This window comes from Falco punctatus (assembly GCF_963210335.1).
Source record: "Falco punctatus genome assembly, chromosome: 3".
Classification (NCBI taxonomy): Eukaryota; Metazoa; Chordata; class Aves; order Falconiformes; family Falconidae; genus Falco; species Falco punctatus.
This window is the reverse complement of record NC_137582.1, coordinates 83,247,657-83,275,435: the sequence shown is the minus strand read 5'-3', so window position 1 is coordinate 83,275,435 and position 27,779 is coordinate 83,247,657. Positions and strand designations below refer to the sequence as shown.

At 40.2% G+C, this 27,779-nt stretch overlaps 1 protein-coding gene and 1 long non-coding RNA gene across 3 annotated transcripts in view; one reads left to right on the top strand and one right to left on the bottom strand.

Annotated features, from left to right (window-relative positions):
* Nucleotides 1–27,603, bottom strand: part of LOC308061717 — a 32,757-nt gene extending 5,154 nt beyond the window's left edge. The window contains exon 1 of the long non-coding RNA XR_013927330.1: nt 13–27,603. This is a non-coding gene — a long non-coding RNA (uncharacterized lncRNA). The remainder of the gene's footprint in view (nt 1–12) is intronic.
* The window catches only part of ATPSCKMT (ATP synthase c subunit lysine N-methyltransferase), a 107,101-nt gene that overhangs the window by 43,913 nt on the left and 35,409 nt on the right, over nt 1–27,779 (top strand). The gene's annotated exons all lie outside the window — the stretch shown is intronic.

Below are 27,779 nucleotides of genomic sequence, written 5' to 3'. Positions count from 1 at the left end.
GCAGATATCCACCTGCAGCACATGGGGGGCCCCACACCAGAGCAGATGGATGTGCCTGAAGGAGGCTGTGACCCACTGGGAAGCCCACGCTGGAGCAGGCTCCTGGCAGGACCTGTGGAGAGAGAGAGGAGCCCACACTGAAGCAGTTTGCTGGCCGGGCTTGTGACCCCATGGGAGACCCCCGCTAGAGCTGGCTGTTCCTAAAGGACTGAACCCCCTGCAGGGGACCCACGCTGGAGCAGCTTGTGAAGAACTGCAGCCTGTGGGAAGGTCTCATGTTGGAGAAGTTCATGAAGGACTGTCTCCCACGGGAGGGACCCCACACTGGAGCAGGGGAAGAGTGTGAGGAAGGAGTGTCAGAGACAACGTGTGATGAACTGACCGCCACCCCCATTACCCATCCCCCTGCGCTGCTTGGGAGGAGGTGGAGAAGCTGGGGGTGAAGTTGAGCCTGGGAAGAAGGGAGGGGTGGGGTTAACAGGATTTAAGATTCAGGTTTTATTTCTCGTTACTTACTGTGATTTGATTGGTAATAAATTACAGCAGTTTACCCAAGCTGAGTCTGTTTTGCCCAAGACAGTAGTTGGTGAGTGATCTCTGTCTGCCCTTATCTTGATCCACAAGTGTTTTGTTTTACTCTCCCCTGCCCAGCTGAGGAGGGGAGTGACAGAGCAGCTTTGGTGGGCACCCAGCATCCAGCCAGGGTCAACCCACCACAAATACTGAGGCACTTACCATTCTTAGAATTGTATTCCTCTACAAGTTTCTACCAAGAAATTATTTTGAATTTATTCTGAGTGTTCCTGTGTCATTCAGTGTTCTTTATTTCTGAATTACATGAGTAAACACCGGTAAATTTAAAAGTCAAATGAAGCATATACTTTTGAAAATGGGCAGAGTACTAGTATTTTTTAGCAGAAGATCACAGAAGAGCAGCATTGTGACTAAAATGTAAATCTACCAATTCCAGTTTTATCTCAAATGAATGTTTACTTCACATTTCAGCTGCCCAACTTTCTGACTGACTGAAATGAGTGATGTATACAGCATATTGATGTGCACTGTTTTAGAAAAGTGAGATTAGTTCTGTTACAAGGCTGATGTTTAATTAAAACAGTAGAAACTAGTATTGCAGAAATTGCAAAATGAAGTTCTTAAAGATGCAATGCTACACAACATAGATATTGGATTAAATATGGCTTAGAAAAATTTCAGGGGCATATTTTGTAGGTATTAAATGGTGAACATTTTGCAGGGGAAGTTTAGTAATTTCTGTGTGTTTTGTTTTTTAGTCTAAATTTTGTAAACTCTGCACCAGTTGTCTCATGCATTGATTTATTGGACTTCATTGTTGCTATCATTACCGAAGACTCTGTGTTCTGCACAGGGATTAGCAAGCTCAGTTTTTGTACAAAAATTTAACCTTTTTCTTCTTTGTGCTTTTTAGATCCTTCTTCTCTTAATCATTCCTTCCCCACAGATTTTAGATGCCATATTGAAATTTAATGTACATGTCATCTTCACAGACTCAATGAGACAGAAATATTTGATATGATGGAACTTCACGCTCCTCCCCCCTTCTCTCTCTCTTTTTTTTTTAAATGCCACATCTGACCAGCAGTGCCTTACTATTGGAAAGTCCTATCTGCATCAACCATTGTATGCATGTTGTTGAAGATGCCAGATAGCTGCTTTTCAGCACACAGTGGAAGAAGGTGTCTTAATCAGCTTTCAGGACACTGCTTCTACAGCATTCCTCTCCAGTTATCTTAGTTCTGCACTGTTAATTGGTGGGGGTTTTTCTGTCTTCTTGGATGTTGGTGGCATTTCTTTTCTCATCCTTTTCTGCCAGAGGCACCGTGGCCACTGAATGGCACTGCTCTCTGTGCACTGACGAAAGCAGATCTCTGTGGAAAGCCCTTCATGAAGTATTTATTGCCTCTGGCTATGTTCTTGTGTCCTGCCAGGAGCCTGACTGCTGCTCCTGAGAAGACCTAAGTTTCACCCTTGCTTCCTGGATATCTGGTTAAGGTGGGTAGCTTGTCAGTGTTTTGAGTTTTTCTAAGTGTTTGGGATGTTGATTGGGACTGGGACTTTCAGGTTGTCTCTCAATTTTTTTTAGCCTGTGTAGTTCAATTTCTTTTCCTTTTTTAAGTGCCTTCTGCTACCTTACTTGCTCACTTTCAGCGGCAGAAGCATCCAATTAAGTCTGCCAGAGCAATATGCTGAACTCATTCTGCCTCCCTCCCCCATGCTGTGCTCTCATCTGGGCACAAAAGAGAAGAACAGAAAGAACTGAGCAGTCTGGAGAGTCCATGTAGCTGGCAAGGAGCAACTGCAATTTCCCTGCTCTCTTCTTCTTTTTCACACAACGTAGGCAGGGAATTGGGGGTTCTGTTAAGGCCCATCATGACCTGTGAGAGCAGAGTGAAGAGCACTTGGAGAAAATTTGAGGCTGAGGTTCAGTCAGAACTAACGGCTTGAAGCCTGGGGTCAAAAACCTCTGAGAAGTTTGGGGTAGGCGCCAGGTAGGTGTGCAAATTGGAGTATAGAAAGGACTTATGGCATGGTTCTATCAGAAAGCATTTATATTACTTGCATATGGAAAAAGGCCTGATTTGGAGGTTGCATGGTAAAATAAAGGGGTTAGCAGGGAGCCGGTAGTATTTTGACGTTATTACCAGTACAGAAATGGTGACAAGTAGACACTGCTCTGTCTGATTGATCTCTACAGTACCTCCCTATTGAGTCTTCTGACTGTGTCTTAGCCTTGGGATTGCTTTTCTTTACAGCTACCATTGCCATGGGCCAGGCAGCAACAGCAAGATGCCTCGGTGTTTTACAAATTCTGCTTGTGTTCCCTGTTTTCCAAGTACATGGAAACTTCCATAGATGTCAAGTATGTTGTTATCCAAGAGTAATTTGATGCTACCTCTGTTTTCTCTTTCTTCTTTAAGAAGTTTGGATTTACTGACCTTACTCTTCAACATCATTCTCTGGTCCCAGCTCAGCATTCAAAAGGATTTTTCTTAGGGATAAGTGAAGGCAAAAATACTCAAAAGAAAAGGATTCCTTTCAGTGTGGTCTCAGCGTGGTTTTCACCATCCACTTTACCTGGATGTCCTGGGTGACATATAACATATTACTGCTACAGACTGAATGGCTTGAAGAGCCTGGCAATGGGACTTGCAGATTTATTTCTTTCGGGTTTCATTGGATCTGCCCTAATACTTTTACATCAGAGAGGTGTTCCAGCATCCAAGATGACAGTTTGTATTTCTTTGTGAGGCTGAGAAAAAGTAGCATTCAGAGGTTTAGGTAAAACAAACTAGTTCTCTGTTCTGAATTACATTGGCACACAGAAGATGAGAAGAGGACCTGGGACCCAGCAACACCACTGTCCCTAGAACTGCAGGAAGCTTACAGCAAAGCTTTTCCTCTACTAGTGCCCACAAAGCATCTGCCTCAGGACTCTTCCACTTCACACCTATACACTTTGCCAGTCTCCCAGGGAGCTGAATGCCTGTAACACAAGAGATGATACCTACAGCGTGCCGTAAGGAGGGAGCAGAAGAGACAAATGATGCTGCCCTCTTGTAGCCTAGGCCCCTGCAATAACAAGGGATTTGTCAAATGAAAATGGAGCTAAAGCAACTTCTTCCTGAGCCTTGCGCCAGACTGACTTTTTCTTCTGGCCCTCCATCAGGATGGCTCATAAACTCAACCAGTCATATCCACCTCCAGAAAGCCATTCTGACCTCCAGGAGAGGTGTACCTGCCCTCACCTCCACTACGCACTCCATTCTTCCTAATAATTTTCCACAGTGTTTAGTATTTGATGACAGTTTGGGTTGTTTCATACCAGCAGGACCATCCACTCACCATGAGTGTCTGCCTACTTTTGTCCAGTTCTTGCATTCCAAAGCACTCCTAACACCACAGAAACAACTAGCGTGACCACCATGCTCTTCCCTGAATTTGTGAGCAACAAGTGACTTCTGCAGACTCCTACAAAGGTCAGCTTTTTGTGGAGCTGAATTATAAGTATTTACTGGCACTCTGCTGGACTTGACAAAATTAGGAATTAGGAAGAGGAGAATCAGGCTCAGTATTGTTGCACCATTTTAATGGTGAATATTTACATTACATGGTCATGTGATTAAGAGCCTGATCTGCATCCTGCTGAAGTGAACAAATGCCCACTATATCAGATAGTGTGGGGAAAGCTCTTAGGAGACCTGCAAAAATTAAAAAAAAAAAAAAAAAAAGAAAAAAAAAAAAGAGGAGGAATAAGATTTGGAAACTCCATTACTTAATAGATACTTCTGTGCCTTGAGTAGAAATGTGCTTTAAGATTGTCAGAAAGTGGTGCCCAAATAAATTGTCTTGATTGCCTCTCAGGCATTTAGTGTTCTTCACCCTGCAAGAGGTTAATAGACTGAAAGATCTTTTCTTAGCTTCCTCAGAGCTAAGAAATCCTTTGGTCCTGTACATGTGGGAAGATTAATATCGTAATTATTTTTTGATCCATCTGGGGCTTTAATTTATTGCAAACATGGGGTTTTTTGTGTCTTTACTCTTTTGTAGGGTGGAAGGGGAGACACATTTACAGAAAAACCAGTATTTTTTTCTCCCAAATAATGATATCGATTTACTAACATTTCTGTTCATACAGAATATTGTTCATGTGCATACTGCTCTGAGGGACAGCTATGCACCAGCTCACTGATGAAGGATTTGAACTTTTGAAATGTGTTTCTTGTATTAATCCTACATAGAATTCTTCCTTTAATAAGTCTGAATAATATTCATTTTTAATCACTTGGGTGCTACAGATAATCTTTAATTTAAAATAGAAACTTTTACTTAGGGTCTACTGTAAGTTTTTTTGTGGTTAGATTCATAGAGCAAATCTTCATATGAATTATGCTTGTGAAACTATCTAATTCACTATTTTGTTAGATGTAATTCTGGTGTAACACCATAAAATATAGTATTTTTTATGATTTAAATTTTAATCTTGTTTCTTTCCATCTATATTCAAGCCTCACTTTAAGATACTTCATATTAGTTGAATTGCAGCTATAAAAAGTGTGGTTTTCTAGGTATAATTCCTGTGCTTTTTTCATAAGACATTACCTTGGTGGTTTTTTATAGTTAGGTTTTTCTTAAATGGCATTTTCTCCATATTTATTTTAAGGACAAATCTTACTTTCCTCAGTACTGTAGAATAATCTTCCTGTGCTTTTCTGTAGTGTGAATTCTTAAGACTCTGAGAAAGATATCAAATGCTTAGGCCTGGTTTAGCTGATTCCAAGTGTGTTTCTGGGCAGAAACAGTCTGCTTCTGGTGTCAGTTATGTTGGTCTGAAGGAGGAGCCCATTCAGCCATGAAATTGAAGGAAAGATATGTTAAACTAAATTAAAGTATCATCAAGCCATAGGCTTCCTGTCTAGTAGTTATTTTTACCAGGCAAATCCAAGGTTCTCGCCACGGGACAGTCCAAGTATTCTTATTTTATGAATGGATTGCCTGGGGTTTGTATGAAAGATGTGGTAAAGAAAAACTAGAATTAATAAGATGAAATGAAAAATATAAATCCAGTTTGATTGCCTAAGGCAGACAGAATTCTTTGCTGAAATTTAAGTAGTATATTGTTACTGTTGCCTTGTGCTGATTTTGGACCATTAAGATACAAGGTATAATTTGTGTGGGTTTTGGGCAATGCTTTGTTGAGTGACACGATTCCTGTGCAGTGTTCTGGTGAGATTGTGTCTGAATTCTCAAGCATTATCATCCAGCCACAGTGCTGACTTTCATCAGTCTCTGTACTTCTTATGACTGCTCAATGTTTTCCCTATTGCAGGATTCATGGCCATCACAGTTACTCTTCTCGAAGCTTTAAATCGGAGAGGCATTTCCTGTGATGCCCTTGCCCATCTGCCTTATTGATACTTACATGAAAGTGGTTGATTAAACAGGTTTGGTAACTGTAAACAGTAATATTACTGTAGCTATTAAATGTATTGAACGCTGCTGCCAGTACTGAAGCCCAATTTAGATATGTTCATTAAAGAAAGCAATAACCTTTGAAAGATTTGCAGGATTCTGCAGCACCTAGTAATGAACAATGTTACGTATTAACTTGTTTCTTTCTATTATCAAGAAACCAATACTTGAAGTTATGCAGTGAAACAAGAATGGATTGTCAATAAATGCATAGATCAAGATGCTATTAACGTAAGTTAGAAGAGAGAAAATGGCCTTTTAGGAGCACTTATACATTTCTTAATAGCAGCCTCCCATCTATCATGCAGCTGTGGCAACAGTGAGTGGTATTTATGAAGATGCACACAGTAGTGCAGAGTTTTGCTAGCTTAAGCAGGGGAAATCATTCTTGTATGCAAGACAACACTGAGATCGCTCACTACACAACCTGCAGACTTAGAGGTGAATCTTGGAAGATGCTGAGGATCCTCTCAGAGTTGCTGCTGAGATCCCCTCTGTTCTACTAAGACTCCTTAGTTTAATCTTTGACTGTGTTTTAAACATAGACAAAGTGGGTCTTAAACTTGGTGTAAGCGGTGCTTCCTGCAATGGAAAATTTTTAATTGACTTTGTTACTCTAGTAACTAGTGCTCTTTCCTCTAGATACTATCCAGATTAAGGGTATCCAGTGGGAATGTTGATGTATGAACCTTGTGCTGGCCATTTAGATGATGATGAATTAAGTGTGTGAAAGTAGTTTCCTTACAGTTACAAAGCCTATTTTAAGATTTAATTTAAAATGGTGGCTCCATATACTTTCTTGTATGCACATTGCTGTATGCGTGCTATGAGGTCAGAGTATGCCTTCTAGGTAATAAATGCAGAGCAGGAAACACTGCTTTTATGTTTCTGTCCTTGCACATTGTTCTTCTCTTCATCTGAGGTGATCTCTGTCATTGCTTTCATGTCTGCTACTGGCTGTCACAGAGCAAATCTGAGTTATGTTTTCTGGCTAGTTATGGTCAGCTCAGACCCTGTCACTCTGTATGTCAAATCTCAGTTCTTTTTCTGTGTGCATAACTTTACATTTATCAACAGTGAATTTCACCTGCCATGTAGCTCTCCAATGTCATAAAACATCTGTGTAAAGACAAAAACAATGCTGAGATGCATGCCCTTTACAGGGCTTGTCTAGGAGGCCTTTTTTCCTTATGCAATTCCACAGAAGTTATTTTTAGTTATTTTTTAGCATCTTCCTTCCCCCTCAAGGCTTAAAAGCTCCTTTTTAAGAGACCTTCTGCCCTACCCCTCTTGAGGCTCACTCTCCCATTTCCTAACCTCAGTGTTAAATAATTAGTTTTGGAAGGCTGAGCAGAAAATAAAGCTAAATTAATAGATACATTTGAATGGTAGCTTTGTGCAGTTCCTCTTCTGCAATTAGAAAATTGTCTCAAGTGCTAGTCTTCCAAAGGTAATTATGAGCAAAAGGTTGAGTTCTTTTTTTTTAATGAGTTCTGCATGATGCTGAGAAAGAAATCCAGTCTGGTGCAGAGTATATTCAATAATGTTAATGAAACCGTTCTTCCCACTTATTGTAAGTCAAATTAGTTTGATCCAATTGAGAAACTAATGTTTTACTAGGGCAGCTGTTTAAGCTTTAACAAAACAGTTTCATGTCAGCTTAATAAGAGGGTTTTTTTTAATGAAGCAAGTACCAATCTCCACTAAGTGAAATGTAGCTTTTATTTATTCTTTTTTTTAAATATTGTAAGGTGACGCTCTTCAGTAGCCTCTGCTACTCAAGTATGGTGATGCCAATTGTAATCCTAGGTGTGGGGTATTTTTCCCCAACTTTGCATGGAATTCATAGTTTTTTATTTTATTAGAAGGAAAATGAAAAAATCAGGCATTATTGCTGTTCTCTCATAACTTAGAGGCACAATAGGTTGTTATCTTCTTACATGAAAGTAGTAAAACCTTTATTATCAGAACTGCAGGAGAACGCTTACTGACGCGAGCACCACCCTGAAAGCCCTTTGGAGTGTTTAGGACCAGAGGTTAAAATGCTTAGCAAGGTTAGATGTTTTTGAGGCAGTTAAATTGAGGAGTGTACCACTTACTGAATTTGGTGGGACTATACAGCATGAAGTATTTTTCTGTTATGGTTTTGGAAATATTATCAGTAAGGAGTGTTCATATCAATATCCTGGGCAATTTTGTTTTGCCTTTAGTCTGTTGTAAATCGGACCTGCCCAGGCATATTGGATTTAGGTAGGGGTACTGTAAGACTTTTTAAGGTACACCATCCTGTTCTGGATCTTCTGCTTTGGGAGATACTCCACGCCTTTCCTGCTGAGGTTGTATGACTGCATGTGCACATGTTTAAAACTAAACCAGTTCACCCCTGCCCAGCATTACTGGAGAAAAACCCTCTGGTGTGGTAGAGAGGGGAATCTTGCCCCTGCCTGTTCACTTGTGGGGCTGACTTGTGGGTGTGCTCAGTGTTTCAGTACAGTTTGGGCCTGGGGAGATGCCACTGGGGGTCCCTGTCAATCCTGTTGGGGCTTGCACATCACCCTGGCTTCTGTTGGGCAAGAGCAGGATGTGGGCTGCTCTGTGCATGACCACCTGTGAGCTCCAAGCAGCCTGGACTCCAGGGTCAGTCAGCAGCTAAGAGAAGCTCTCTGAAGATCCCTAGGGCTTCTGAGGGCTGAACTTTGTGGTATGTCTGTGTTACAACAGCTGCAGTTGTGGTGAACAAGTTGAGCTAGCTAAAAGCTGCTTAGCTCAAGTACTGTCAGCATTAGAGCTGCAGCAGAAAAGCCACAATGGAAACTGTTTAAAAACTCTACCCACTGGCCTGAGGTTGGCTCTTTCTTGCTGTGGCTGCATTGTTAGCAGTATCCAAGCTCTGCGTTTTGAATTCATCAAGAACGTCTACATGGGCTGTGGTTACAATAGTGAATGCAAGATGTACCCATTGCTCCTTGAAGGAGCAACAAAGTGTCATAGTGAATGTATGCTGAAGAGTAAAGAGCACTGGAGAAGTAATTCTGGAGTAAGGACAGACTGGTTGCAGTAGTGCTGCCTGATGCTATCTGTGGTTTTGGTACTCATTCTTATTTTGGGACATGGGAGAGTGCAGTGCTACTGTTTGTCCTTAGCAACTTTCTTGTAGACATGTGGGTTGTGCCCACGGTAGTAAATAAAATGGACCATAGTGTATTTATGCACTCACAACACACAGTCCTTGACCTGTCTTATCCTACAGACTGTACTTAAATCTCCCAGTGTCTGAGAGAGTACTAATTGCCAGCTGTTGATGGAGTATACATGTTAGCAGTTAAATGTTATAGATGAGTGTAGGCTGGTATTTGAGCCCTTGCCCTGCCTTTCTTTGATTTATTACTATAGACATATGCAGTGAATTCAGTATCGTTTTACCAATTCTGAGTATTCTCTTCCAAGGATTTTTCCCTAAACTATTATTATATTTTATAATTCTGCTACAAATTGGCTTTTTTATCCCTGTATACTCTCAATATATAGCTAGATACACCACTGAAATCAGTAAGACCAAATGGCTGCAGTGGCAGTACTAAGTAGCTCATTGGCTTTGTTAAAGATGAGTTGGTTCAATCTTACTGCAGTGATTAAAAAATAAAACTGTTTTGCTGAAGAGATAAGGTGGATCCCACCAATTAATGCAGTTTACAAATAAATTTCTATTTTTCTGTTATTTGAATTCACTAACCAGTAGTGGGCAAAACCACTTATGCATTTGGCATAATACTGGAATATACAGATATTAACTAATGTGCATGGTAGGAAGCAGGCTTTTTAACAGACAGCTTGTCCAGGCAGGCATCATATCCAGGAGTTTCCTTCGTAGTCAGGAAGGAGAAGCCAAATTTTGTGGTACGTGTTTATTACATTGCAGTGGGAATGCAACACTGTGCCGTACTTGTACTGAAAAAAACATGAGCAAAATTCAGTATCTCGTTATGTTCTTACAGATTTAAATTAACTTTTAAAATTTGTAATTCATTAATTCTTTAAGTCTTTTTTCCTGGGGTAGTCTATTTTTATTCTCATTTAAGAGAAATAAAAAATACTTGTATGGGAGAGCTGCCAAAAAGTGGAGGGATAATGTTCATGATTATTTTCTCTAAGCAAATACTTGCAGACAAATAAACAGACGCTTTTGGCACTCTTGTGTTGAAGGTGCCACATTTATACAAACAAAAAGTGTTTAATACATCTAAGCGTATAGAAAGGGAACAACATTTTGTGCTGTTTTCTGAGGAAAGTCTAGGCCACATTCTGCCTGTGAAAAATTGCCTTTTGGCATTGGTTTGTAATTCAGTGAATGCATGCAGTTCCTAAATAGGTGAAGTGTTGTCCTAAACCATTAGCATTGTTTCTTCACGTAGGTAATGTAAAGGGAGAACCTGCCATTTTGGATTAGTCCTTTCTCAAATGTGGTTACATTTCTTCAAGGTGCTTCATGAACAAAGGCCATATTTCGTAACCCTTCTAGGCATTACCATAAAAAGCAAGTTACATTGACCAGTGTGATTTATTTCACATATTTTCACAGAATCGTTAAAATTTTGTTTGAAAGTGACCCCTGGAGGCCATCTAGTCCCTTGTTCTACTTGAAACAGGACTGTTACCAACTCCAGATCAAGTCAGCTGTAGTTTTGCCTAGCCAGTCTTGAAAACTTCTAAGGATGGAGGTTCCACCTATGTGAATAATATATTCCAGCGCTAAACTATCTAGTGAAGAAAGTTTTCCTCATGTCCATCAGTCTTCCTAAGTGCAACTATTCCCTGTTGCCCCTTGTTTTGCCATCGGTATTTCTGATAAGAGGTCTCCACTGTCATCGTAGCTACCTTTCATGTAGCTGTAGACTGTTATTAGATCACCCTCTTTGCCAGGCTAGACAAGCCCAGTTCTCTCAGTTTCTTCTAGTGGGTCAAGTGCTGACCTTCTTTATAGCCTTCTACTGGACATTCCTCAACTTCTCAGCATCCTTCATGAACTGCAGAGCCCCAAATCAAACACAGCTTTCCGGATACAGCCTCTTAAATGCAGTAACTCCCCTGACCGTATGGCTACACTTTTCTTAGTGCAACCCAGTATTGTCTTGACACCTTCACAGGGGGACTGCACCATGGCTCATAGTCACATTGACATCCACCATGGCCCCTGGTCCTTTCATCAGGGCTGTGGTTCAGGCAGCCAATTTCCAGCTGTACTTGTGCATAAGGTTATCGTTCTCCAGGTGGAACTTTGCAATTCTCCTTATTGAGCTTCAGGAAATCCCTTTTGGCCTGGTTCACAAGTTTCTCAAGAGTGCTGTGAATCAAAACTCTAGCACTCAGTGTATCTATTTCCCCTCTGTTTAGTACTGTCCTCACATTTTCTGGTAAGTGCATTCTTCCTTGTGACCCAGGTTGCTGATGAAGATAGGGAATGATGTCAGGCACAGAAACAACTCTGTGATTCAGTTTGTGTTACTGACTGCCAATTGGACTTTGAGCCATTGATTATGGTGAGCCCAGTGTCCAGCCAATTTTGAACATATATAAGTCCAGTCAGGTCATAGTTTCTCAGCTTCCAAATCAGTATTGTGGGAGATTGTGCCAAAAGCCTTATAAAAGCCAAAGTGTATCATACCCACTGCTCTTCCCTGGTCCCTTCATTTCATCATAGAAGGCAATAAGGCTGGTCAAGCATGACTTGCACCTGGTAAATCCCTGCTGACTATTTCTGATTAATTTTCTGTCCTTCATGTTCTTGAAAATCAATTCCCTTTTATCTTAATGTGAGTTGTTGGAGAACAGATATATCCTCTTTGAGACAAAGGCGTATAAATACCATGTTCTACTGGCAGCCCAGAGGAGAGGAGCAGAGATAAACTGCTTTATTGGTACAGTTAACTTCTATTATAATGAAGAAGAGAGATAACTCCATAAATGCTAGAGATTAGTCTTTGTTTGGCTAAGGTAAGATTTTTCCAGGAATATAGTGACACCTTAGGGAACTTATCTACCTTCGAAGAGTCCTAGAAGTATAATAAAGCTAATTGTAATTCACTTAGGAAACATAATATTACATGCTAGATCCAGGACAATTCGCTGACATCTAAATTGTAATTATAGCCCCTGAGTTATGGAAGCAAATGTGTAGATCTCCAGGTCTTTAATAAAAAACAATGATAACTCTGCCTATTTTGGATGAAATATTGACTAGAGATCATGAAATTAAAAGTTAATCCATTCCTAAGGATATCATTGGGCACTTGATGTGAGAAAGTATGAACCCTTTTGAAGGAGAAATATACTGTCTCAATATGTAGCAAGTTATAATTTTGTTCTTCAGAATATTTAAAATTCACCTTCCCAAATAACTTCATGGAAACGCCTTAGCTGTGCTTCCATATTGTTTAATTAATTGCTTTCTTCCTTTCTTCTATGCCTATATTAAGGCAGGCAGAAACTATCATTCAGAATATATGAAGATAACTGCACAAATGAGTATCAAGTCTTAGGCAACATTTCAGTTTCAGTGAAGTCCTGATCTACTCTGCTATACAGCATTTGAGAATTCCAACTTAGCAGACCATAGCACTATTTCTGGTTGCTCTAGGAAGGATTTAGTTCTCAGCTTCAGCCACATACCTTGCAGAGGCTTAAATAGATTAAAAGTAAGCCCTCAAAAGTTTGCTTGGACACTTAAATCAGAACTTGGAAAGACCAGGTCCATTTTGGTTTTGTAGGATATATCTGTCTTTGCTTTACTCATCTTCTATCAGACCTGCACAGTCCTGGGACTTGACCAAGTTTGTGCTAGGAGTGCTTAGTATATTTTTGTTACGAGAAGATGGATTAGTTTCTGTATTGGTATTTGCAGGTGAGGAAGTCACTGGATGCCATGGGTTTTCTTTTTACACAAGGGTTTCCAGAGAGGAGAAAACTTTTATTTAATAGCAGAGTGAGTGAAAAATTTCTCTGCATATGTTGCTTTTTGTGGGCAACCAATTCTAGCTGACCCAGCTTGAGCAGAAGGATTGGACTAGACATCCTGACAGGTCACTTCCAACCTCAACACTTTTGTGGTTCTGTGGTTCAGCTGTGATTGCCAGTTTTGACTGGTCAAGGGGATATATGATGTAGCATATTCTGGAAAAGAATTGTAGGACTCATGACTGTACTTGCAAGAAGCCTTGACGTAGAGAGATTTCAAGACCTGTACTAGACAGACAATATAATCATAGCATCATAAGGCAGGTCTTTAGTCCAACCTCATGTTCAAAGTAGAGTCAACTATAAGGTCAAACCATGTTACTCGGGGCTTTATCTACTGTCTTTAAAATCTCCAAGGAAAGAGACGATGCAACGCTTCTGAGTAACCTATTCCAATACTTCTCTGTCCTCGTGGTGAAAAAAAATAATCCCTTTACCCAGTCTCAATCTCTTATTTCAACTCAAGCTTGCTGTTTCTCTTCTTCCCATCATACATCACTATGAAAAATCTGGCTCCATCATCTCTGTGACCTCCATGCAGATATTCAAAGGCTGCAACTAGGTTCCTCTGAAGCCTTCTTGACTCCAGGCTGAACGAGCTAAATTAGCTCAGCCTCTACTAATACGAAAAATGCTCCGGACCTCTGACCATCTTGTTAGCTATTCTCTGAACTCTGCTGAAGTTGCTCCAGTTTACTAATGTCTGTCTTGTATTGAGGGGCCAAAACTGGATGCAGTGTTTGAGATGTGCTCTACCAAGTGCTTTCATCTACTAGCTATGATAATAGTTTCTGATAATACACCCTGGGATAGCATGACTCTTTTTTTGCTTCTAGGACATACTGCTGGCTGTTTAACTGAGATCCTTTTCAGCAGAGCTGTTTCCCAGCCAGTCACTCCCCTGCCTGCACTGTTGCAATGGCTTATTCCTTCCCAGGTGCAAGACTTTGAGTTTGTCCTTGTTGAAATGCATAAAGGCCCATTCATCCAGTCTGTCTAGGTCCCTTTTAACAGAAGTCCTGCTTTTAAGCTCCTAATTTGATGTCGTCTGAAAACCTGGTGGAAGCGCATGCAACTACTTTCCTACAAGTCATTGGTAAATATGTTAGAAAGGACAGGTCCCAGGATAGACCTCTGTTGGTTCTCCACTTGTTATTAGCCTCCAGATACAGTATGATGGGCTATTCTACTGTCTTCTGACACTGATCATCCAAGCAGTTTTTTCCCTTCTAATTGCCCACTAATCCAGATCTTATCATCATAACTTGCATACAACAATATTGTGAGTCAGGCACGTTTCTAAACTTGAAGGTAAATGACATCCACTGTTCCTTCATCCATAAATCTAGTAGTTTTATCCTAGAGGACAATCTACGCTTAGTAAATCTGTGCTGACTGTTCCCAGTCACCTTATCTACTTCATGTGCCCAGAGACATGCTTGAAAAAGACACGCTCTGTGATTTTTTTCGAGCAATTGAAGTGAGACGTGGAGTTCCCTCGGTTTACCTTTTGGCTTTTTCTGAAGATGGATACAATTGCCTGTCACTAGTCACGAGGGACCACTCGGATCTCCATGAGCTTTCAAAGGTAATAGGGAGCAGCCTTGCAAGGATGTCAGCTCTCTCTGCACTCCTGAATACAGCCTGTTGGATCCCATGGACCTATGTGAGTTGAATTCTCTCGAGTAACCCCTAATTGAGTCATTATGCAGTGTTGGTAGATCTCCATGGCCCCTTTCACTAATCACAGAGTCATGGCAGAGCTCAGAGAAGACTGGGACAAAGATGACATTGAATACCTTGGCCTTATTTGTGTCTGCTGTTGCTAAATCACCTGCCTCATTCAGCAGCCTGTATATTCCTTGTTGAGCCTTACAGCTGTTTTTCTACTCCTGTTCTCCAATGAGACATTGCCTTTCAGTGAAGCTGTTGTGAACCAATGCACTGCTTATACTGGAAAACAAATACATGCGAAGAACTTTAGCTAGATGTTGCAGGGTTTAAAAGCAGCAGGTACAATTTTATTAGGTGACTGTCTTGGAAGACTTAAACCCAAAACTGCCATGTGCTCCTGTGTACAGCTCTTGCTGGTGCTGTTGAACAAGTTGTGAAGGCCCTAGAGATGCACCAGCCTTGACTGTCCCTGCCCTGCCCTGCCCAGCCATGGGCCCAGCTCATATCCCAGCCTGCCCTTGGACCGTCCCCATCCCAGGGCCCAGTGCCTGGGGCTGGGGGTCCCCCAGTTCCCTCCTGGCCAGGGCGGTGGGGTGGGCCCTGGCTGATGGGCCTTGCTGGAATCCCCACCCCAGGGGGAGCCGCTGGATTTTGCTGCTCCCTGATACAAGTCATCTTTTCAGTAGGGTCTTCTGGGGATCCACTTTTATTTTCCTCTAAAAGAAACCAATACCAGCTTTTCTGAAAAAGCTGTCTTCACTCATGAAATGAGGGTAAATTTAAATATTCGGTATTAAACAGTAATTGATCAGATGTTTCACATAGGATCTTAGTACATTACTCCAGAATACTCTGGTGGTGTGCGCTTCTAAATGCATTTGTTCTGCATATTAATCGTATCTATAAATTCTGATGCAGGAAAATAGGGGACATTGCTAAAGTTAATCAGGGACAAAGGACCAGTGTGACAAGGACACTATGACAGAAGAGTGGTAATGAGCCGCTGGGTTTAACTATCTGGATTTTTAATTTAAGAAATGATGCAATGCTCATTTCTATATCGACACCTTTATTTTTTTTCCTAAAATGGTCTGGAGAAATAGCAGGAATGTATAGGGGAAGTGCAGAGGGGAAACTAGATGTCTTAAGAAACAAAAAAGGAGATTTTTGATAATATTCAAGCTCTAATGCGTTAAAATTCAAAGCAGCAAAAATTTGAAATGCGCTGTCCTCTGCACGCTGCCTAATACATTGTAATGTGTAAGATTATGGTTTCCCACATCAGAAAATACTGATTTAAAATAAATGGTGGGGAAAAAAATCTTTTCAGAATTAAAAATCTGAAACTTTTTGTATGAGCTGGATATTTTTCTTGACCTTAAAATGGTGCTTCTTATCTGTTGTCTTGTAGGCTTCCTGGACAACTCTTAGAAGTTTTGCAGTACATGGAGAATGTTTATTTCCTATCTTCCATTGTACACAATACACATAAGGCAGATTGAGTATTGTGACATTTTAGTTACTCTTAATTTCCTCATTAGACATTTTTTGCAGGTGATGGTCTTAATTGTCTATCCCATTGTTGCCTTTCTCTTCAGAACAGTTTGAGTTTATTGCCAGGTTTTGCATCTTCTCTCTCAACAGAGCATCTTGAGGATGCTGCTGAAGGTGACCTTTCGGGTTTTTTTGACAGCCACTTTCCACTGCCTGAGGCACATACTAGCTGTTTGTCTTGTCTAGATCTACTGCATTTTGTGTTCCTGTTTCTCAGTTAAGCCCCATGCCAGGAAAGGGATGGAATCCAAACCCAGAACTTGCTGAAAACAGTCAAAGTAATGTCTTCAGATCTTTGACCTCCCTCTTGTCTCCATCTTCTTTGATGATGCCACATGTTTTGCAGTGCTAACTACAATTCTTGCACTCTAAAACAAGGACCTTTCCTTAAACAAGCCAGTTATGTTTTCTTTTTTGCACTCATCTAGCTAATACTGAGATGTGTCAACCTCTAGTAGTAATGATGAAGGCAGATAGGCTGCACGTCCTGGCCTTTTGACTTTGAAAGTGCTTGTGACCCTTGTGCTATGACCACTATGCACCACTCATGCCTTCTGATGGCAGCGCTTAACAGGAGATAGAATAAGGACAAGCTTTAAAATGCTCTGGGTAGGATATCTTCATTGCATTGTCCTTGAATGCCAAAAGCTCTACATTCATCTTAGCTAGGCTGACACGTGCAAACAGCCAACAGAAGGATTTTTCTCATTGGGAACCTCAGCTGGGCCTGAAAATTTGCAGTGTTCAGTAATGTATTGCACATAGAATAACTCTTCTGGTTGTGGGTCAGTTACCCGTGGGCACAAATGGGTTCAAGGATCCATCTGAACTCTACTTATCTTCCTGAGACAGAGATTTTCTTTTCTTCTCACACTGCCCCAGGACTTGGCCTGTCTGGCCTGATTTTGTCCTCTGGAAATAAAACAAAACAGAACAAGCCCCACCCGTACTGAAATCTTATACGGCTTCAGAGCAAGCCTTTCTACCCGTAAGCAAGCTCTGTAAGAAAGATGAGCTGTTTCTCAAAGTCACAATATCCCTGCAGTTCCTATTGATTTCAGCAGTATTTGTGGGTCCTCAGCACTATTTGTGGGTGCTCAGCAGTTCTGTTCTGCTTGATGACTGTACATTCACAGGCTCAATCACACTCAGATGCATAATAAGATAAGCTATAGGCAAAAAAATCCCCAAACCCTACTCTTACCTTCATTTTCTCTTTCAAATGCAGGTGATGAAAAGCCTGAATTCATTACTGGAGATAAGTGGGCAACTCTTAGGTAGTAATATTAATTTTTCACTAGACACTCAATTATGCACATTTGTATTATCTTTCTTCACTGTACGCAGTGCAATGGATCAGTGCCAGACTTCAATATGAGGATTGCAAAATTGTCTCTAGTGCTTTTTCTGTTTTTGTTCATTATCATGTGCCACTCCAAGCAAACAATGCAACATTTTTCAAGACTGTTCTTGCTCTTCCCCTGTGCATGACATGCCTTCTGGGCTCCTTCGCACCCCTTATTGATTTAGATATTGAAATGATGGAATTCAGTAGCCTGATAGCTTCCTTATCACTGGGGCAGAAGAAATAATTATAAATGTTTCTTTTTACTGTGTTTACTTGTTACTGTGAAGTGGGCTCTCTGCTTTTACTGTGCTATCCTTTTTGTAGCTTACATCTGAATAAATATGTGCTTGAATGTATGATACATGTGCATCAGCCATGCGTAAGAACCTCGGCCTATGTGTAAATGCAAGTTGCTGTGCACTCAGCATTTGGTGATTTTTTTTTTTTGGTTTTTCTTGTTTGTTTGTTTGTTTGTTTTATAACAATAAAATAAACTGAGAGTAAGAAGTTTCTGAGGTGCCAGTCTGATTTCTGCTGGAAGATTCTGGTCCCAGAGTGTTAAGTGCACTAGAGAGCAAAACTTGTCAGGAGAAGTAACAAATACTCTATGTGTGGCTACTGTATTAATCGATTAGGTGCTCATGGAACAAAGTCTCCTGCCTAAGGCCCTCCAGCAGTGGCCACAGCTTTTCTTTAACAAAGGTTTCTGCCCGTCCAAAAGTGAAGGCATTTGCATCAATTCTCTAATTGAGAATTGTTTACATTTTCTTCTTAAACTATTTCCTCTGAGTTTTCTCCTTTTCCTTATCAGTATGTTAATATTCAGGGAAAACTGTCTCCCTGCTTTGGATGTTTCTACCATTCTCTGCACTTAGTTCTAGTTTTCTGTCTGTCACTAATTAATTTTCTTAATGGTTAAAGTTGCCTGGGAGTAGATATTGTCTCCTTAAGCCTTTATCAGACTTGATGGATTTGATGAATGACACTGAGAGTCTGTTTTTCACTTCCTGCTTGGCTGGACAGGTTCTCTGCTATTTTCCACTCTCAGATAACTTGATCACTGTAGACAACTCTTCCTAGTCTAAAAGCTGGGATCTAGAATCACGTATGTCTGCCTGTACTCTGTATATGAGGTGAGATCTATTTATTGTGTTTATTTTCTCTTATGTGATGGGTTGACCCCATCTGGAAGCAAAGCCCCCACCCAGTCACTCACTTGCTAACCCCAGCAGGGTGGCAGAGAGAATCAGAAGGCAAAAGTGAGATAACTCAAGATAAAAACAGTTTAACAGGTGAGGCAGACCTGCAAGCACAAGCAAAACAAGGAGTTCACTTGCTACTTCCCATCAGCAGGCAGATATTTAGCCAATTCCCAGAGAGCAGGGCTCCATTGTGCATAACAGTTACTGGGGAAGGCAAATGCTGTAGCCTTATTTTTTTCCCCTTCTGCCTTCTCTCCTTGAGTTTTTATTGCTGAGCATGTGGTTATACGGTATGGAGCATCCCTCTGGTAAGTTTTGGTCAGCTGTTCTGGCTGTGCCCCCTCCCAGCTTCTTTATCACTCCCAGCCTACTTGCATGGGAAGGTCAGAGTGGGAAAAAGGAAGGACGCACACCCCACTCCCCCCCCCTCCCCCAAACCCAAACCTTGGTGCTGTACAAGCAGTGCTCAGCAATAACCAAAACACTGGTATGTTATGAACTCTGTTTTAGTTTTCAGACACAAATTCACAAATCCAAAACACACCACCATATGGGATGCTATGAAGAAAATTAACTTCATCCCAGCCAGACCCAGTATATTTTATTAAACTCTTGAGTCAAACAGTATGTGCAGACTGATTTAATTAAGATATTCTTGGTCTGATCCATAATCATTAATAATTTAAATTAAAACTCAGCTATATTTTTTATAACATGTGTAATTTATTTTGCAGTAAATGGTTGATAAATGATATTTTTATTGGATTTATGTTTCATAACTACTGGGAAAAAGCATATGTAAATATTAGTGTTTCCTTTTTCATTGACTGAGCTGTGTTTAGCTCTGATCAAGGATTCCTTTTGCTGAACTAGAGCACCCTATCACTGTGTGTTTGTTTCTCTTGCTTATACGGCCACACACTGGGAGTAAATCCACTGAAGCTAATGGTACTTTACTAGTTCAGACATGGTGTAAAATAGATGTGGATCGAGCTTCCTCTGCAGTTGTCGCAGGTCATGCCAGCTATAGTTTTCCGTTCTTACAGAAACTGAAATAGCTTTCAGTGCTGGAGTTCTGGTAAAGAACACGCTGCCAAACTTAATGTGGTCTAGTGCTGGAAAGATGCTCATTTTGTATTCCTTTAATTCAAAGGTCCTCATCAGGCAAAATAGATGAAGAGAAGGCACACCAACAGGATTTATCAGGGAAAAGAGTAAAACCTGAGTTTTGAGAGAAAGTAAAACACCATAGTTTTAATTAAAATATTAACTTTAGTGTCATTTGTCCTGCATGTATTTCATGCATAGTTTGGATCCTTTTATGTTCACTTAATTTAGGGATACACGATATACTTCCATGGTCATTTTTTTAGGGTTTGGGATTAGAAAGATCCATCCCCTGAAGCAGGATTAGTATTAGCTCTAAGGGAATCCCTAGCAGTGCTCTCTGTGAGCAGATGGCTTTCAGATGTTTAGCTTTCTAGATGACGGAGTGGCTCATAAATCGGAGAATCAAAAATGAAGAACAGAGTATCTTTCTTACTATTTATCAAAGTGTCACCAATATTGTGAGACAAAAAAAATCTACCTCAGACCTGAGAGAAATGTAGGATACTGCTAAAATGAAAAGACACGCAGTATAATTTCAGCTTTATCCTGTAGAAAATATCTATTATTTCTAAAGCGACTGCTAGTTTAGCAAGTGTTGGGAAGACCTGGCAGCCTTGGCTGAAGTTTTGGAGTAAGGAAGAAAATGAGCTTAAGACAGTCATTACTTTGGACTCCAGAAGAGTTGCCAGATGACTGCTCAGCCTGTCACCTTTGTGAGGCAGGGGATTTTTCTCATGCTTGAGAGGAAAATAAGATGGACCTGTGTTTCGTTCCCCATTCTTTATATGACTGTTATTGTCTGAAACTTTAAATTCATTATGAATTTTTACTGGTGAGCAGGGAAAAGAGAAATACAGAGGCATGCAAGATAGATGGAGGCCTTTGAAGGGAAGGAACAGTGTTGACCTCTGCTATGGACACTGAACCAACAGGCTGAGGCTTAGCTGCATTTTTGATCATTGGAATATTTTGTAAAATCACAATTCCATTTTGCATTTGCAGGTCATAATACATTGCTATTCTTGTTGAATAGCGAGTAGGCAAGTAAGCAGCACAGTTGTTACAGCAAGCCATTTACTTTGGCCAAATATCAATGTGGAACGAGTGGGCAAGGGAAGCAGGACAATGTTTATGAAGAGAGAGGGGAAAAAAGTACACTTGCAGAAAAGTTTGTGTTTTTTCTGTTGTGGAGTATGACTACCTCTGCTTCCCTTCTGAAAACTAAGATCAATGTAGAGGTGGTGAGCCGGCTTGCATCACAGCCGCGGTGAGTAGCATTTCAGCAGCCCAGCTGTGGTGACCTGCGGGCCTCCACGCTTGCACTGCCAGTGCAATTACTTCAGCTAACAGACACCCTAGAGGCCTCCTGGGATCGTGTCTTTGAAGTGTGGGGAGATAGACCTGCCCATGTTTTTGGATGTCTCTAGAAAACTGCAAGTGGTGTCAGGAAGGGAAAGCGCTGTTGTAATGCTGTTGTGCTTGATTTCATCAAACTTTGTATTGTGGATACACAGTTCCTGCGTCAGCAACTGAGACAAAGAACAGGCATTGTGATGAGCAGTAAAATGGGTCAGCTTAATCAGCTGTGAAGGTATCTAAGTGATATTAACTTATTTTGCATTGTATGAGAGCCTAGTCCACTACAGGTTTGGCTTTTGCATCTCAGAAGAACATTTATTAACTGCTTAAACAGAAGTCATTCATAGTGACAGCCTTGAAAAACTATCAGCAGGATAGCCTAGTCACTTGTGGGGGTATTCATAAACGTTATGGACTTAATCATTGGATTTCTACAGGTGATAGTTCCTTTTTCTTTCTGTTCTTAAGACAATGCATTTTTCGTGAATTTGTGCTTTGTTATTGGGAACAGCACAGTGATATGGTTTTAGCTTCCTAGATATATGAATGGCCTGGCATTTGGTTTGGCATTTTTCAGGTTTCTGTTGTTTTTCAGAGCATTTTGTAACTAGTTGAATCTGGGTATTTTTGCTGCAGATTCTGTATAGTAGCTCTTCCTTAAAAAGAATTTTGCATGCTTATTTTGCATGAACTAGTAGCATTTTGCATTCTCTTTTTACACTAATCTATATGAATCCTGATGGTTAAATGGAAATTTGAATTCCTGGTATGTCCAATCTTTTACCTCTGAGATACTTTTATTGCTAGAATTTAGAACACACATTCTGAACTTTTTTTATATTTTAGAAGAGTTTCTGAATGGTGTCTACAAATTTAGACAGAAATGCCCCAAATTTTTATTGATAATTAACTCCCAGTTTCCAGTTAACTATCACTGAGAACTTGTGAAATCTCCTAAAGTTTACTTTATCTAGCAAAAACATCCCAAAATACCCAGTTCTCCATATTCAGCGGTCTCGATAGTGGAGTGTATTGGAGTAGGATAAAGTACATTGTAAAACTATAACATAAAGCAAATGTGAAAATTTAAATCCTCCTAATGCAACAGTTAAACAATATAGATACAAAAAGTCAGGAAAATTAAGATATAAAAGTTCCCATAGTAACAATTACTTGGATATGCTGAGTGATTTATATTATGTAACATTGTTAGTAGCACTACATGCATATACAGTTGTATGTAAAGTGTGTTCAGTGTGGCAAATATCAATATTGCTCTGGGAACCTTAACTTTTTATTTTCTCTGTGGGTTGTAAATGTTTGCCCTTAATGTTGCATTGAATAAGTCTGTTTACATTTTCTTGGCTTTTCAAAAAACCCCAAACAAAACCCAACAGTGCTGAGGAGGTAGGGCAGGCCTGGGGAGCAGAGAAACACGGCTAAGCAGGCGACACAACTATATGCCTTAACTGAAGATTAATGTAAACTAGGCATTCATGCTGTAGGATTGTGCATTTTGTGTTGGTGTTACAACTTCTCCCTCTGTGGTTCCCTGATAGGTGGAATCATGTTGCACATGAAAGACAAGCAACTGGTCAGCAAGAAACTCTGTGAAATTATTTTTTTATATGGCGATGGGTGAAATGAATCTCTTGGAATCCCATAATTTTAAAATGTATTGTAATAAATGTTGATCAGTTTTCACTGATACTTAACCTGAATTACTGATCTGGGTATGGGATCTCTAGGAATTGAGAGGAACAAAGTGTGAATAGATTTGCGTTCAGACTTCTAGCTGTAGTTCACATGAATTTTGATAGGGTCCACACTTGTATAACTGTCCTGGTTAAACCATCACACTTACCTAACCAATTCTATGTTTGTTCTGTTGTATTTCTTTCTTTGCACAGTTAACAGGAAGTAATTATTCAATATACAGTGAAAAAAAAATCATGTATGCAGGTGCTTTCTTAAGTGTTATAGTTTTCCTAATGGTTAATTCCATGAAGCTTAGCTATATTGCTTTTATGCACTGGATACAGTACCTTAGCATTCACTCAAATAGAGCTATTTGTGGAGCAAAGTACTTTTCAACCTGAAAAATAGTACAGAACATTGCTCTGAACTGAGCAGTGAACATTGTTCTTTACAGTGTTACATTTGCTGGTACAGGTAAAATAACATCTTCCCTTTTATCTTCAAGTACAAGAGCAAAATACAATCAAATACTTCACTGATGTTTTTGATAGCTAATTCTCATAGTTCAGGGATTTGTTAGTCTATGTGTTTCCCTATATATTCCACACTTTTGAGGTACTCATAACACTTAGCCTTGCCCTTTTTTTGCACAATTAGACAAAAAGCATCATGACACAGTTATCAGCTGTCACATTGATGACTGTTAAAATAGAGTTCAGTACCTCAATACTTTTATAAATGTGATATTGGTTAAATGAGAGCCAGACCTGTGCTTTGAGCATTACATGTAAAACCACTTGTCACAGCAATTTAGACTCTTAGATATGCGCAGAGTGGACATGTAGGGTAGAAAAGAACAATTAGAATAAGGACTCTTGAATTTTCCTTTCCCACATGTTACCCCAGATCCAGAGTTTAGAGCAAAATCTGCATTTGGGAACTCTGGTTCATCTTTACTTTCTGTAACAAGAGAGGTTCTTCCTATTTTGCAGACAGGGAGAGGATCCTAATATGCCATAGGTGACCTTAAAACCTCTATTCTCTACAGGGACAAGAGGATGTGTCATTTGGCTTACAATCTGATTTGGAAAAAATGCACAAAATTGAAGCAGGAAGAAGGGAACAGCTCATGAATGAATAGAAATTAGAAGTCCTTAACACTTGTGTTTGAAGAGAGATCCTAGTTACTTCACCTTCCATTGAAAGCCAATGACCAAAACGCAGAAGCCAGCCTTAAGGCAGGAACTGGAAGGAAGCTGGGTTACCCCTCTTTTGTTCTGCTGATGGTGTTTCGCCATTTTTTCTACATTATGTCTTGGCTTTACACTTAGACTATTTCTTTGCCACCAATAGCCTTTGCTCCACAAAGATAATATATCTGGCCTGGCTTTTGAAGTTGCTTTATGCATAAAAATACCTTTATGCATAAAGGTAGCTGACTCTGTTATGTGTATGGGATAGAGCTGAGGCTCCATTTTATCTCGGGACACAAGGTACCTACATATTTTTTAAGGACAGGCACAATATTTCATGTGCTCAAAGTCCACCAGTGCCCGTTGCATAATCACCCAACAAACCATAGACAAGTTTTGTAAGTGATAAGGAAATCATCCTTGAACAGTCTCTTTGGAGGAACAAGCAAGTAGAGTGAGGTTACAGTTAATACTTACGAAGCCTTGCTGTGAGATGCTCTTGCTTGGGGTGGGCTCAATAGATAGTGGCTGCCCAGTTTGTAAACTGCTGAAGAGTCTTAAACTGTTCTGTGAGACAGAGACTGAGCTTTCACGAAGAGATGAATGAGGCTGAGGAGCAGGGTTGTAAGAAACGGACTGCAATCTCTTCCCTTGTTCTCTATAGCTAGAATTGTGTGTGTCAGTCTTTTGTTTTGCCCAAGTCAGCTCCTAAAGCAGGGGTTAGGACCCCGTGTGGTTAATCAAAATGGAAAAATAAATAAACAAATAAATGAAATATGAATGAAAAATAAGGAAAAAGTTTTAGGGATTAAAGGATTTTTTTGCAACCTTAGACTATTTTGTGTACTTGTAATAAAAGCAGGGATAATATAAGACTTCATGCCAGAGACAGGAGGTCGAGAGGCCGGTAGCCTGCAGATAAGGGCATTAACCTTCATCTGAAACACTGGGTATCAGTCTGGTCCTCTGCCCAGCTAGATTGCTATCCACGTCTCCAGAGTGCTCTGTAACTCCTGGGCTAGGACATTCTGGGTGTGATGCTCTCTGCATTGTAGTACCCCAGGTGCTGCTGGAGGTCCCTTTTTCACTGACCCCTTAAACAGCCATTAAATATGGTGAGTGGGAAAGACTATGCCCATTGCTTTGAGTCTTCTTCTGGAGGAAGGAGACATGTAAGCACGGTTCTTTTCAGAGGGAGGAGAGGAAAGAATCGACATATATCCCAGCCCTGCTGAATACGTTAAAAATGGAGCTCCTGACCAAAATGTGAGTGCTTGCCCTCCTCAACTAGAACTGTGAGTCTTTCTGTGGGCCTTTTCATGTGAATTTTTGGAAGTGACCTAAATGAAATATTTTGAAAAATTCAGACATTTTTACCCCCACCCCCTGCCAAATACTAAACAGGGGTAGAAAAAAACCCCTGAGGTTACCTAATTTTAACTCTGCTTCTAGAAAGGTTTTTTTGGGGGGTTATTCTTGGATAGGAGGAATTTTATTTTGGACAAAAATATTGGTGGGTTTTTTTTTATATATAGGCATACAATTCACTAAAAAATTGTCCAAACATCATATGTAGAATGTTTTCAGCAAGATAAAATTCTGATGTTCTATGCTATTTTCTCAAACCCCAAGTATCTACATGGGTTTTAGCAAAATTTTGTTACTTTTTCTATTAAGATCGTCTTTGGCTTGCTGCTAGTTTCTGATCAAAAATCCAGATAGGTGAAATAGTGCCTTGTGGAATGTTTGGGGTTTTATATGTTTCAACATGAAATAAATTTTTAGTGTTTAAATGTTGATAAGAAACGCGGTGGTCCCACTGCAATAGGTGTTATTTAGTTTGTGGACCAAATGATGATTGACATTGTTAGTATGTTTTTGAAGCAAAGCCTAAAACTCTGTGGTCTCTCTTTTGCGGTAGCACATCTTAATAAACAATTTGCCTTTATTTGTACCGCCTCCAGCATAGTTGGTCTCTGTTCTGGCTGAGGACTTCAAATAAGAAAACAAATAAGAAATAACAAAATACCTTGAGGGAACTATCCTTATGGTATTTGTTAACTTAGCTAAAATTAATTCGCCTTCACAACATAATGCTTGAAGAGGAGAGAAACAGAGTATTGTTTGACTGCTGAATGCTGAAAATTCTGCCATTTATAGCTGAGGGATTTGAAGTGTTCAATAAAGCAGTAACCTATTGTAGGTATGATTGTGCACAGCACAGTGAATTATGGTAAAGCGATTGCTCACCCGAGGCTGAAATTGCCAGTGATGCATTACTTGGGGCAGTTCTACTGGGGGAATAGTTTTTATGGGCACATTAATGATACCAGGTACAGGAGTAGCTACAAAGCATCAACACTGAGGATGGTATGGTCTCATAAAATATATGAAGGAGCAAAGGGAGGGGGACAGAGACAGAAAAGGACCATTAGCTGTGCTGTACCGTTGGCAGGAAAACTATACTGATAGATGCATATGGCTCTCCTTTACTCCAATCTGAGGAGCAATCAGCAGAATGCACTTTCTGGCAGTGTGCTTCTGTGGTGATAAGTCTGTTAACTTCAAGAAAACCACCCAGAAGAGAGCCATGATTCAAAATGCTCTACTGGTGATGTCCCTTCTCTCCCAGAAGCACCATCTTCAACATCACTGCCTCTTTGTTCATGAGGCTATTAAACAGAGGAAACATCAATACATAATTTATCTTTCCACATGTGGTAGAGTTCAAGAAAGTGAAAGAAACAGTTAATAGCTGAAGAAAAAGGCAATGCTTTTAGTATTGTGCTGGAAAGGAAAATAAGTTTTTATAGGAGAAGCTTTAACGTGCATTTGCACCTGTTGTGTACATGAAACCTTATGTGATAGCTGGATTTATGCAGTGGTTCCAAGAAAAAATTTAGGAACGGATGTGTACTACTAGGAATGGGAGGCAATAACAGCAACATTCTTCTAATCAAGAGTGCAAGTCTCAAAATATTGATCCAGAATATGAAAACACAGACTCAGGTCTTCTATCTGAAGAAGCTTTAAAACTCATGTTTTGCCTTCCATCAAAAAAATTAAACCATTTCCAGAGAGACGAGACTGTAAGATGCTTTCAACTTCTATTAACATTGGTTTAGTATGTGTAAATATTTCCTGGGAATTCAACTAGAAGCCAAGTTCTCTTTTGCAAGGGAGTATTTTGGCTAATATTTTAGAAAGTCATTCCTATTTACTGTCTCCTTCTGATACCATATAAATACTTACATAAAGCAGAACCACTTCGCCAGGAGAAGCTGATGGACAGCCATCTCAAAATATCCAAGAGGTTGGTAAGTAAGGCACTCTTCAGGAAGCCACAGCATAAACCATACACACTGCTGAGATCTGTGCGACCTTGAATGACATTTGTAGTGCTGAGCTGCAAGTGCTCATGGTTCTTTGTCAGATTCCCTACGTGGCTTTGTTCTGCTTGTTTGCTATGCAACGGGATGTGGCAGGCCCTTTTGGGACCTTTTGTTGTCCCTTTGGGGACCAAGAACTTTTGCAGGTGCTCTGCAGACTCTTTGTATTTATGCTCTGGCCTATTTGCAAAGGTTTTCACCTGTGCTCCTTACTCTGGGGTCCACTGATGTA